Source organism: Cygnus olor, chromosome 3 (genome assembly GCF_009769625.2).
Source record: "Cygnus olor isolate bCygOlo1 chromosome 3, bCygOlo1.pri.v2, whole genome shotgun sequence".
In the NCBI taxonomy this organism is placed as follows: Eukaryota; Metazoa; Chordata; class Aves; order Anseriformes; family Anatidae; genus Cygnus; species Cygnus olor.
Genome location: NC_049171.1, coordinates 65,383,264 through 65,396,369, shown reverse-complemented (window position 1 = coordinate 65,396,369; position 13,106 = coordinate 65,383,264).

The window sequence follows — 13,106 nt, the reverse complement described above, 5'->3', positions numbered from 1 at the left end:
TGGCAGGGTTTCATAGCATAACTGTCACATCTTATTCCTATATCAATTTCATCTCTGTCTGAGGATTTTTGCAAGACACAAACCATTAAGCTAATACTCTAAAAACAGGAAAGCTCATTAGCAGCTCTAGGTAAGGGGGTGAGATGGGTGCTGAAGGTGCCGGTCGTTAAGGTTTGAGAGAAAAGGAAGCGTGAAAGTTGCTAGGAAGAATTATTCTACATGCACTCGCTCTGTGCTCGGGAAAAATCCAATCATTTTTGTATACCTAGCATTTCTTCCTCATCAGTGAGAGCCGCAGTGAGTAAAGCAAACAGGCCAATGTAGCGGGCTCAGCGGAAAGTGTCAGCCTGCACTTCAAGCAGTGGATTAGATAATGACTCTCAGTTGACCAGTAGCTCCATGGCCTAATATATACAGCTGACTTGTTAGGTGTTGACAGCAGCCTTTTCTAGCAGGCCTCGGTAGACATTCATTTTAAGTTTCTAAAGCAACTGTCCCTGCCTGCAACAGGCGATTTTGAAGGTTGTAAGTGGGAGATAGATGGCCACTTTCTGTCAAGATAATGGGAATTTTGTGTCAGAGCCCTCTCTGTGCGTACGGAAGACTGTCCCTGAGATTTTCTGCACGCATGCCCTCTTGTGTATGCAGTACATTAGCGCTTACTGTATATATCAAAATTTGGCACTGCTGTATCTCTCTAAACATTGCATTAATCCATCTGTCTGTCACCATGGTAACAAGGCTCCCTATTGATGACTGAAGACGAGCTGAACCATTACAACTAAATGTGCACGGTTAAAGAGAAGTGAGGAAGCTCACTTTGTGTGAGCTACAGGGACACCATGGACATACAGTAGAAAATGGGCTGATTAATGTTCTCTATGCATTATTTTTATTCATGGTCATCCGAAATAAAGCCTATTGCTACAACAGTCCTTAAATCTGATCTTTGCTTGCTCACTTCTATTTATTACAATTTCTGAAGAACTCAACATTAAAGAATGTGTATTTTTTCAGAAGTTTACATGTTCTGTGGTACAGATTTCTCCCAGAGGGTGGAAAGATGAAATGAATAACTTAAAGATCCCAAGTACAAAGCAGACCAGAAATGTTGCTGAATATTTCAAGGCACATATTCTCTCTCTCTCTCAATTCCATGCTTGTAACATTGCCAAAGTAAAATCAGTAAAGTGCATGCATTCATTAAACGATCAATGTCTAACTGAACACTGGTAGTTAGTTGGACCTGAGATTTTGGAGAACCATAACGTTGTGGAAACTCTGACATGAATTACTGTACTTCGTAAATCATTCTTAGACAATGAATTTCCATTTTTTATTACTCTGGCGCCATGCATGCTATTAATGGTAGACTCGAGTCTATAATTCTATTAGGCTATAAAGAGGTCTTTGGTTTTAGACCAGAAATAAAGCTTAAAACTAACCACTGGCATCTCATCTCTTTCTGTGTTTGTTGGACAAGGCTTTTTGTTCTCTAGAAAAATGCTGTGTATTTTTTGACCCTCTGCAGATCTTCTTTTCTAAGCCTCTCTGCTTTGCTGGCAAAGTTAACACTTAAAGACAGCTACAAAGTAGATAAAATGAGTGACTAGAGAAAGAAACAGGAATACTTAATTTTAGAAGCACTTTGCTGCATTCACAGAGCTGAAAGTATGATTAATTTTTTTTTTTTACGTCAGGATTTCCAGCTCTTTGAAATCTGTTTTAAGCTATGGCCCTGTTACAACAAGCGCTTGGGTCAGGATGTGGCTGACAAGGCCGTTTTATCTGCCCCAGGGAAGCCTCGTTGGTCAGGCGGTCAGCTGGGGGCATTGCTCCCAATGTGAGGGTGCAGGCTGCGTACACTTGCCTACATGCTGGATGTATGCATAGCAGGCAGATTTTATGACATCTGGTGTCATGCTGGGCAAACATAGGGCTTTTGCTCTGTTGGAGGGTATATGAACCCCTGGAAGGCCAAGGTCTGCTGGACCTACATGGCCTAATAGAGAGATGCAGAAACTTCCAACCAGCCTAGGGTTTCTGATTCACAGCTGACATTTCAGGTGCTTTCAGCTCAGCAAGAGGGAGGAAACAAACAAAAAAACTAACAAAACCTCTTCAGGTAAACACAGGTGATCTCTTGAACTGATACGGAAGAGTACTGCTGCCTGATATGAAGTAGAGGGGAGTTGCAAGGAAGAAGCAATAACTGAAGAGAATCTTTCTAGTTTTATCTTTGACAGAAAATTAAACATTAATTCTGAAATTTATAAATGCCAGGGTTGTAGCTTTTGTTGCTCTGGATAGACAGAGACATGACAACATCATCCGGCCTCAAATATCTTTGGGGGTACAAAAGCAGCACCTGGCCATGCAGATGATGCCCATCTGTACTGTGTGCTATAATATAATGCCTTGGTTCCAAGTGGTACTCCACCTCCATCCCTGGGTGCAGCAGGCCCTCCAGGACAGCAAAGAGCTACAGCCACAGACACAATTTCTCAGAGTTCCTCTAGTAAGTTAAGCTTTCAAATGTTAAAGCAGCAGTGCAACATATGTTCCCCTGATAAAATGAATTTCAATCAGTTTATTATATAAACAATCTTACAGTACAGTCAAATGGAGTTGCTAGGGATGGGAGGAACTTTGATTTATACTTACAAAATTATACATTTTAGTAACTTTTAAATTAAATTGTTAACCATTGGGCTAAAATACAAAATTTAAAAGCCTTACCAATTAAAAACTTTATTATTCCCTCCCTAAGTCAATATTGAATAAAGCATATCTTTAAAAAGAAAAAGCAACAAGTGTTTTTAATAATTTTTAGAAATTACAAAATCTCTGATTTTTTTAAGCTGAATTTTGCAAAATTTCACTCTCCAGTGAATTCCTGTCTCTCTTGAAAACTCTTGAAATCTAAAAACTTCCTTCAAACCATACCATTGCAATAAAAATTTGTTTCAAATCCTGACCTAGCACAAGAGAGTTATGTCCTTGCCAGCTGTATTTCTCTCTTCAAGCTATGCAGTACTTATGTCCTCTCACTACAGATGGGAGAAATTTGAGAGTCTATAGGAGACATGCTTCTGCCCTGCCCATACGTTTGGCTGCTATTCATATAAGATGGTGCTTGTTCACATCCATTTCAGTCCTCAACCACTCAACAGAGAGAAAGCATTTCATGATCAAAGATTTTATTCAAGCAACACAGTACTGCTCTTTGTGTACTTGTTTTTCGGCCAGCTGGGATTCTTGCAGCAGCATTCCTATGTTTCCAGCTGTCTGATGCTGATGCCCTCTCCCCAAATTTAATTTTATCCTTGTGCTGTGTGAACCGTACTCCAAACGCACACGGAAGCATCTTTGGTGTGTTTCAGGTAAATGTTCAGCCTGACAGCTCCTGGGGATATCGGTCAGGCTGGACTCCAGGACCTATGTTGCCTCTTCCCACCCGGAATAGAAGCCTCTGCTTTCACAGCATCTCCCAGGGCTGCAAATAGCATGTTCTAGGCAGGTACCAGGTGAGGCCTTGGGGGGCTCTTTGCATTGCTTTCCCTGATCTCAGCTCCAGGGCTGGCCTCCTTGAGTGGGATAGCAGGGAATATGGGCTGCCTCGGTCCAGAGGGGATATGGGTTGGGCAGCAAAGCAACAGGATACTGTCCACATGCCTGAGAACTTGGGTTTTGTTCATACATGAGCCTTGACCACAAGCCTTGATGTTGGCCTGTGCAAAGAGTATTCCTGAACCTGCCACCTGCTCAGAGATAGGAGGGGACTTAAGCTTATGAGGGTTAAGGAGATGGAGAGTTGTATACTTGGGGTAGGTTGGTGAGGAGGAGAGAATCTGGTGCTTTTCATGACTTTGAGAGTGGGTGGGAAAAGAAAGTGGGGGTCTTTTGTGCAAAGAGGGCCAGGAAACTCTTGCTTTTGTGTTTCTGAGGAGGTGCAGAGGAAGGAAGGAAATTTGTGCTCAGGACTGATTGGAGGCAGCAGCAGTGCTGAGATGGATATATACAGACTGAAAGACTCATGGGAGTAATCCGTATCTAAGCGTTCACCACCTCTTTCGTAGAGAGATACATCAGGTCACAGGGATTCTTGCAGAATGTAGGAATTGGCATCTGATGAGAGAAAGCAGGCCACGTGGGCGGCGAGCTGAGGTCACGGTCCCTTGCATCACTGCACATGTGCAGCTTGGCTGGGAAGGGGCACTTCATCCAAGATAAAAAAGCTGCAATGCCTGAAATAAACACAGGCTTCCTGGCTTTGCAGAAGCCCAGGTTCTGCAAAGGGGGAGAGTGCCAGCTACCCACTTTGGAAGAGTGAAGAGCTGAAAATGACAACGATAGCTTCTCTCTTAGTGTAGTTATAAGAACCATTCAGAGACAGCTGCTGGGAACGTGAATCCCATCTTTTGTTCCCTGCAACAGGGGAATCCACACTGGGAAAAGAGCTGACAATATTTTCAGTGTTGCTGAAGAGGATTGTACGGGAATACAGGCATTGGGCAGTGGCTTTGAAGATCTTGACTGCAAACAGACCCACCTTGGATCTGCGAAAGCAGCAGCTTCCTCCTGAATATGCATGGGTGCCCAGATTGCTAGCGCTGAATGGCAGGTGCTAACTCAGACAGGCATCTTACATGTGGCTTCCTGTGGCCAAGAATTCTTGATTATCTGCTTCTCAGCTCAGATACAGAGCCCAGATATATGGCATGGTGCCATGAGGAAAGTTGGTCTCCAAGATGCAAAACCTCCTAAGTCGTGAAATATTGGTTGTTGTCTTCAGAATAGTAAATAAATGAATAAATAAAGAAATTCTACTTCATGTAAATCTAGAAGCTTTGGCAACATGTGGAGAGGTGACATCTAGAGATGACTTACCTGGACCTGGCAGGCTCAGAAGAGGCCTGAAATGCTGTCATGGTTTCCTGAGCTGTTGCAAGAGGAGCAGTGTCACCTGCAGCAAGCAAAACAACAGCAGGTGGGGCGTGCTCACAGTGTGTGCTATGCAAAGGTTACCGGTGTGTGTTAGGCTTATTCTGAGCAACATGTTGTGGTCAGGTATCGTGGTTAGAGCAGACAATTGCTGAGTGTTCTGCATGGTGCATAATAAAGCTGTGGTGGGTAGACAACAACAAAAAAAGTAGGGGTTGGATTTTGCATTAACGCGTGCTTCACTGAGTATGGAAAAAAAAAAAAAGAAAAAAAAGAAAGAAAAAAGGGTAAGGACGAAGCCAGTCTGCTCAGGAAAGCTCTAACTTTTATGCCAAAAGCTGGTCTGCACCAGTTGGCCTGGATAAGAACCACAAAAAATGGGGCTAAAGCAGGTTCTCATGAACACCATGAGCTACCCCTTCATGCCACTGGTAATTTGCTCCTTGATAGCATTCATGTGGACAAATCCTTCTGGTGCAGTTACTTCTGAAAGTGGAGAAATGCAGCTTTTTACAGATGACCCCCCCCCCCAAGATGTTCTTTTATGTAAGGTATTCCTAAAAATCCACCTGCAACTTATCCCACGGGCAGCAGGTGCTTCATATTTCCTGTCCTGATGTCATTGGGCCCTACTCCTCAGCTCTGAGCAGCCACCTGAAGCTTCAGCCGTTGACTTTACCAAGTATACACCACCTCAGAGGCACACAGGGCCGACGTTGTTTGCCTGAAGGACTCGGGCTTCTCATTATGTGTATTTGGAAACTTCCTTCTTCTATGCATGCACCCAGTTTGTAAATTTCCACATGTAAATATCTATTGAAGTTATCACAAAGTTATCTCAAAGCTAAAAAGGGAGCCTATTTACTGGTAACTGAAGCTCTTCAAGCTTGGACGTTCACACAAGCATCCCCCTCCTGCAGTCCCCTCCTCTGATGTTGCTGGTCACTTGGGGTTCTGTGGCTGAGAGACAACTGACGTAGGATGTTCCACTTATCTGCTTGAAGCTGGAGGGAAGGTAGGTCTGAGCGTAACCTGCTATAGTTGATGTCGTAGAATCACAGAATGGTTTGGGTTGGAGGGGACGTTAAAGCCCACCCTGTTCCAACCCCCCTGCTGTGGGCAGGGACACCTCCCACCAGACCAGGTTGCCCAAGGCCCCATCCAGCCTGGCCTTGAACACCTCCAGGGATGGGGCATCCACAGCTTCTCTGGGCAGCCTGTGCCAGGACCCTCATCATGAAGAATTTGTTCCCTATATCTAATCTAAATCTACCTTCTTTTAGATTTAAACCATTGCTTCTTGTCCTATCACTACACTGTCTGATAGAGTCCCCCCTCATCTTTCTTGTAAGCTGCCTTTAATTACCAGAAGGCTTTTTATAAGATCTCCACAGAAAGTGGAAAGATTTCTCCAGTTTCTACTTACGAACACTTGTGATACAAACGAATATGTGAATTTCACAGAGGGAGGGACTCTGGTTACTGGTAAGCAATTTCATTGCCTTTACCTCAAATCTGAGTTTAAATTGTTCTCCCAAGCTTTTTTTTTTTTTTTTCTGAAGCTAATGTTTCTGTTTTTTTTTCTTCTTCTGTTTTATTCCTGTTAGTATTATAATGCTTCCAAGTGTAATCTTTGCATATTATTTATTGCATTAATAATTTTCTTTAGAATTCTGAACGGATTTCTTGGATTTGATGCTTACAGTTTTATTGGTTTAAGATATGATTGTGCTACAGGCTGCCATTTGCTCATCAGAATTAATTTATATGAATGCTACTAGATTAGTATAAACTAATTCAAAAAAAAAAAAAAGAAAAAGATTTATAAACTCATTCTCCTATTTTGGTGTGAAAAGCAGATGTTCTAAAGCCTTTACAAGTCATTCTCCAAATCTTGGTCAAAACTTTGTCTTAACCACACATGTAATCCCATGCCTTTTCCATTCCATTTAGTTCATAAAACTAATTAATGAATAATAGTCTTAGAGTAAAAAATAGAAATATGTCTTATGAGGCCAACTTGGGAATATCTGAAGAATGCAAGCTTCTGAGAACACTTAAAAGTGAGCCACTGTACTCATTGTGGTATGAAATAAACTTCTATGAATTGAAAAGTACATTTCCATCTGAAAAAGTTGCATTCAGTACTAGTATAAGTAATTGCTAAACTTCTGATGTCACAAGCTTCTGAGAAGAGCAAAGCCCATCCATTTATGTGTTCACAAAAATACGTGAATGAACAATATAGTAAATAAATGAACAAAGGCACAGGGAAAATGTGTTTGTTTTATGTCTCTGACCACACTTGTATATCATCTGTGTCACATTTCTGTTGATTGTCAGACTTCCTTTCTCTACTGCAGTGTTGTCAGCCATATGATTCATGAGTCATGTCTAGTCCTTTGTTTACAGAGCTCATTGAATATTCATATTTGAGAGTATAAATGATAAGTTTCTTATTCTGTTGGGGGTGGGGGGAAGGAGGTAGACCTTCCAAATTCAACATTAATTTGGTCCTTGCTGCACCCCTGAGTCTGTCATGGCTTATTGTCCTGAAAACAATAGCTTTCCGAGGTGTAAAATGACCTGTTCTCCCTTTTTATTTTTGCTCTTTGTTTTATGGCAGAAGGTGGGGAAGAGAGATGGGTATGAAACCCAAGACCTTGCTGTTTGCTGGGGGGAAGTATATGTGGCAGGGGAGGGCAGGTGTAGAAGAGATGCAAAACCAAGTTGAAGACAGGAAAAGGAATATGGGAAAGAAAAGAAGGGAGCAAGAGAAAAGCAATGATACAATGCTAAATCTTCCCAGTTAATGACGTTGAATTGTGACAATGAAGCATTAAAGAGATTTTCAAAAGCAGTTAGCTCGATTTTCAGATGGCCTAGTTAAGTGTTCAGTGATGCAGAAAGCCCCCCTCTGGGATTTTCAAAAGTCTCTAATGGCCTAATTCCTCCAAGGAAAACTATTATGCACTTTGTGTTACTCCGCATCAATGCGTCACGGATGTGTTCCACTGACAGCGATGGCTGCTTGAAGCGTGGAGTTCAAAACAGCGAAGCAGCCCACGACTGTAATTATAACGGAGGCTTTTCTGTAAATGAGCGTCATGCTCCTGCAGGAGCCGGGTGGCAACACTTTCCTGCACTCCACTGCAGAACACGAGCTGCTTTTCCCCAGCACTGCAAGAGGCTCTTCGCTGGGGCAGCAGAGAAGAGAAAGGAAGCAGCAGCCAGGAAACATACACAGAGGTGGGGAGAAAAGGTCATAGATGAGATAAACTTGAGCATCTTTGCGGTTATGCTTTGATCTACCAAGAGTCTCGTCCCTTCTATAACCCACGGTAGGAAACAGGAGTTTAAAAAAAAACACCACCTGTGAAAGGGATACTCTTTCAAGCAAAAGATATTATTTAAAGAACTCTAACCCAAAACATTTTTACTATTTTAATTGTTTTGGTTACTTAAAATAATTGTAGTTGACAGCATCACGCTAATCACACAAGCCTTTGCAGGTATGCACTGTTGGTGGTGGTGGGTTTTGTTGGTTTCCTTTTGCAATGGACTTATACAACGGTTTAAAGCGTCGGTGAGACTTCCCTGCTCTCTCTAAAGAAGGACATTGTAACTTGCTCAGATAAATAGGAAAAAGAGTAGAAGTTTCAAGTATAATTAAATTTTTAAAAGTTTCCTAAAAACCTATGAGAGAGAGAAAGGCAAATTAATGCCAACGCTGTGGGGAGAACTTGGCCCCTATATATTGCCACCCTCAGCAAGTCTTAATGATAAGCCTGAGCTTATCTAACAGTTCACCACCACCCAGCAGGGGAAGGTCATGCTCTCCCTTCCTTTTCTGCTTTTAAGCTGTGTGTTGTCTCCTCTCGCTTTTTGCCAGCACCTAGGGGATGCCTCCACGAGCAGGTCCGGCTGAGCCTGAAGTTCAGGGGCAGCCTAGCCTGATCCAACTGCTGGCTGCAGTCCTGCTCCCTGCCCCTTTGTTCTCCTCTTTCCTCTTTCACTTCCCTTTTGCAGGGCAATGTGTTCCTCCTGCCCCTCCCTTGTGACAGTTCTGGATGCTTTGTCATGTCCTCTGATGAGTAGTTCCAACATGATAAGATGGCAGAAAATTTAGGGGAATTGAAAAAGAAAAAAAAAAAAAAGGTACGTTTTTCTGCTGATACCTCTGTGCCAAGACAGTTCAGCAAAAAGCCTGAGAAGCAGTGGAGAGACTGCAAGCGAGAGGGTGGAACTACATGAGTGGGTGGAAGGGTCAGAGGAGAGGACAGGACAGGACAACTGCCACCCTTCACTGTCAGTTTCAGAGAGTGTTATTCTCCTCACCACAAGGTTATTGTGATGGGAAAGGAAATCTAGCTTCGTCGCACCCATTCCTCCCACAGCCACTTGTTTCCATATTGAATGTGCTGCACAGAAGAAGTGAGGCCTATCTCAATGACAAGGAATTTCCAGTCCGTGCTGGAGACACCGAGAAATCAGAAAGCATATGTGCTGTGAAGAGTATACAGATGGGCATGACCCATGATCATATGCTTACTTCTCTGAAAACTAAGCTCATTTCCTGTACGTATTGTGAAAAAAAGAAAAAAAAAATAGTGTGGTTTTAAAGAGGAAGTTTACAGTAGAAAAGGTAACGGTTTGGTGATCTGGGATTAGGATAGAGCTGTACAAACCATGTTAGTCAAGAATCAGTAAAATATCCTTATTACAGACCTTCGGTGGAGTGTATAGAAATTTCTGTATAGCACCGACCGATAAAATGGAGCTGCTCTGCTTCAAGCAATGAGGAATGCAATGCTCTTCACATGGTAGCAAAACTACAAACAAAATATAATTCACTCCACTACACTAATGCAGGATTTAAGATTTACGGATTTAAGGAGGAAAATTATTTCCTGGCTCCAGTGAGGGATCATTTTATGTGCTCCAACACTGATAAGAGTGGAAATATTTTTTCCTCACGTAACTTTACTCTCCTCCTGGTCCTTTCTTTTTCTGTACTTGCATGTTATGTGAACTTCCCAAAATGAACAATTTTTTCTTCTTCCTTTCACTCATATTAGTGCAAGAAGGACTGTTAAATAGGGTTAAAATACCACAGCGATGACCTCACATAACGCTTGTGTTTGTTTTTTCAGTTGAAATTGTAAGATTTTGAGGCTGTATCTCCTGAACTTTGGAAGCAGTCATTGATCATGGAAGCATGCCCAATTCTGAAAACTTTTGGATTTTAATTGTATTTTTAAGGAGAATTATGATCTTCTGCTGGAATAAATGACAATATCCATAGATTTTGGATTCTATCCAAAGCAGTGAAGCCATATGTTAAGAAGCCAAAGTTGTAAGCTGAAAACTGTAGAAATATTCCATATTCTATATGATTAAGCCATTTCAGACATTCAAGTTATAAACAGCTATTTCTCCAATGCTTTAGAAGAGAAAACAAAACAAAAAATACACCACCAACAACCATGAGATATGGTTTAGCATGAAGTGGGTAAACTGTAAATACAAAATTGATTTTGGTCTCCAGAAATTGAAAAGTTTCCTTACCTCCCCTTGCCTGTTTAATTCACTGCAGAGGAGCAGTGTATGTATTGCTTTGTTGGAAGGCTGTACAATAAATGACTAGACACATTGCTCTTTCAATAGCAAGACTTAAGAGACACTTTAAAGTCTTTTGGACGTGCTTAAGCTGATTATGTTTTAGAAATGACAACCTCTGTTTACTTTTTTGATTCCTTAGATAGTGTTTCAGATGTGCAGTGTCTCACTCTCACTTCTTCATTTTCTTTTTTTTTTTTTCTTAATGTTCATCATGCCTAATATTATCTAGTCTCTTAGGACTTACTGCACTGGCAATTTTAAATTCAATGGTCATGAGTTGGACAGTTTTCTCTGGGGATGTGGCCTATCTGAAAAACAAATCTGTCATTTCAAAGAAAGTTAGTGCTGTTGGGACTGAAGTTGCGTACGTAATTTCATTTTCAGTTTTCTTGACAAAAACCACAAAAAGTTATTTTATACTCTGCAAAATATTTAGCTACATTTTTTAGAGAAGTATAATGATTTTAACAAAACTAAGCTCTTTTTTTTTTTTTAATGGGATAACATTAAAAGTAGGAAACTGAACTATTTAGCTTCCAGGAGGAGTAATGGGAAAACAAAAACAAAATAACTTTTCCTCCAAGGCTATTTGGCAACTTTTACGAAATTTAGTAATATTTCCAGTTTTACCCCAAACAGTTTGAAGGAAATGAAGTACTTTCACAAAAGGAACAGCTGGTATTGGTAAGAAGCTAAAATGATGATTTGTTGGCCAAGCAGTGGTAGAGAGTTACTTTTGAAAAACATCAGAGAAAAATGAGAAAAATGTTTGTTGAGGGAAAAAGAAGAAAATTCTTAGTATTAAAATTGTAAAAACTCTTAACATTATGTAAGTGCTACTGACATTACAAACTGGCATGTATGGTGTACTTCTCTACTATTGAACAGGTCTGAAACTGCAAGGCTTCTTTCAGTGCCTTGCCTGACAATAATAATACTTTTTACTTCTATTTTTTTTCCAAAAACTAATTGTGAAAGATTTGGAAAATGTCCCTAGAACCCATGTCTGTGGCAGTGCCTTGATGTCTTTCCACCTGTGAGAATATTGGATCTTTCAGTTCAATACCTGCTATTTCCTCCTTTTTTCATTAGAAGCACTTGGTTTGGCAACGTAGGATGTGTGGAGTACAGACATCTTATGTATGTTCAAAATCCTACAATTTTTTACTTTGTGATTATCTAATCATTTAAATACCTTTTCTGATTACGCTCACACCACTGTCAAGCTGATTCTGTCATGAAGCATGGCAACGCTCTATACACATAAGGTGACTTGTCATCTCAGCAAATTAGCTGCTGTTTTAAGAATTGCCCTTATGACACCTCCACACGGAAGACAGGGTAAGAGACAGCAAGTTTCAGTGGTAACAACTCTTCCATTGTCATTTTCTCAACAAAAAGATATGCTTTTTTCTTTTAACTATCTGTTGCTGCACCATATTCTTCCATTGCATGGAGATCAACCTGAGTCACAGAAAAGAAATCAGAAAAGTACATACCAGAACACATGATCCTACAAAGTTTTATGAAGAGAGAATCTATTTGTCCTACCTACTGTGTTTATGATTTAATCTGTTTGGTGCCTCAAAACAATTTTCATTAATATTGTGAATGAATTATAAAAAATGCTTTCAAAAATACCATCAAATGGTAACTATTAGTTGTATAAAATACCTTTGTACAGGAGTTTTCAAGTGATATTAAAAGCAATTTTAAAAAGGTGTTTATACTGTCTTCAAATTATTTGCAAAAGGATCGTACTCTGAATTCCAAGGCAGGACTGGTACAAATTAGATACTAGTACAGGCTTTCTGTGTGAAAAGTACCACAGGTAGCACTGGATGATCATAATAGAGTCAAAATACATTGCCTATTGAAAGCAGTAGAAGTTGGACTTTCACTCTTGAGTTTTACTTTTCAAATTATTTGTTGGGGCACTCCTCAGATTCTTTTACATATTCCTCTCAATTAACATGACTGAAGTTCACTTCACAACCACAGTGTCTTAAACAAAACCCAAGTGAAATACTGTGGAGTAGATAGCAGCTTGAATGAGGTGCTGGTATTGTTTGCAAATGTTTTGTTTCTGAAGAGCGTTTCTGAAATTAGCTGGAGTGCTACCAATGAAGATAAGCCAACAATGACATTTTTACATGAACTGTCTGCTCTGTTTTCTGAATGCCTGAAATATTTCATAACCTCTGGAGAGAACAGAGCTATTTCACATCATACAACCATTAATATTGTCAGAGTACAGATCTCCAGCAATGTGCTAATAAAAACCTGATAAAGACTAAAACACTTGTCAGTGAATCGCATTTCTATCAGCAGCCTTCTGCTGGCATGTATTGATGCCGTATTCATGAAGACAGGAAGAAAACTCACCAGTTGTTTATAAAGAACATTTCAAAGAATGAAAATGCTGTGATGTGAATTGCCTACATGTGTAAGTTATGAGATAGCAGGCAAAGAGATGACAATAAGCACTGGGGGGAGGAGGAGGATATGGAAAGGAGTAGTGCAGCAGCACCTACTATAAT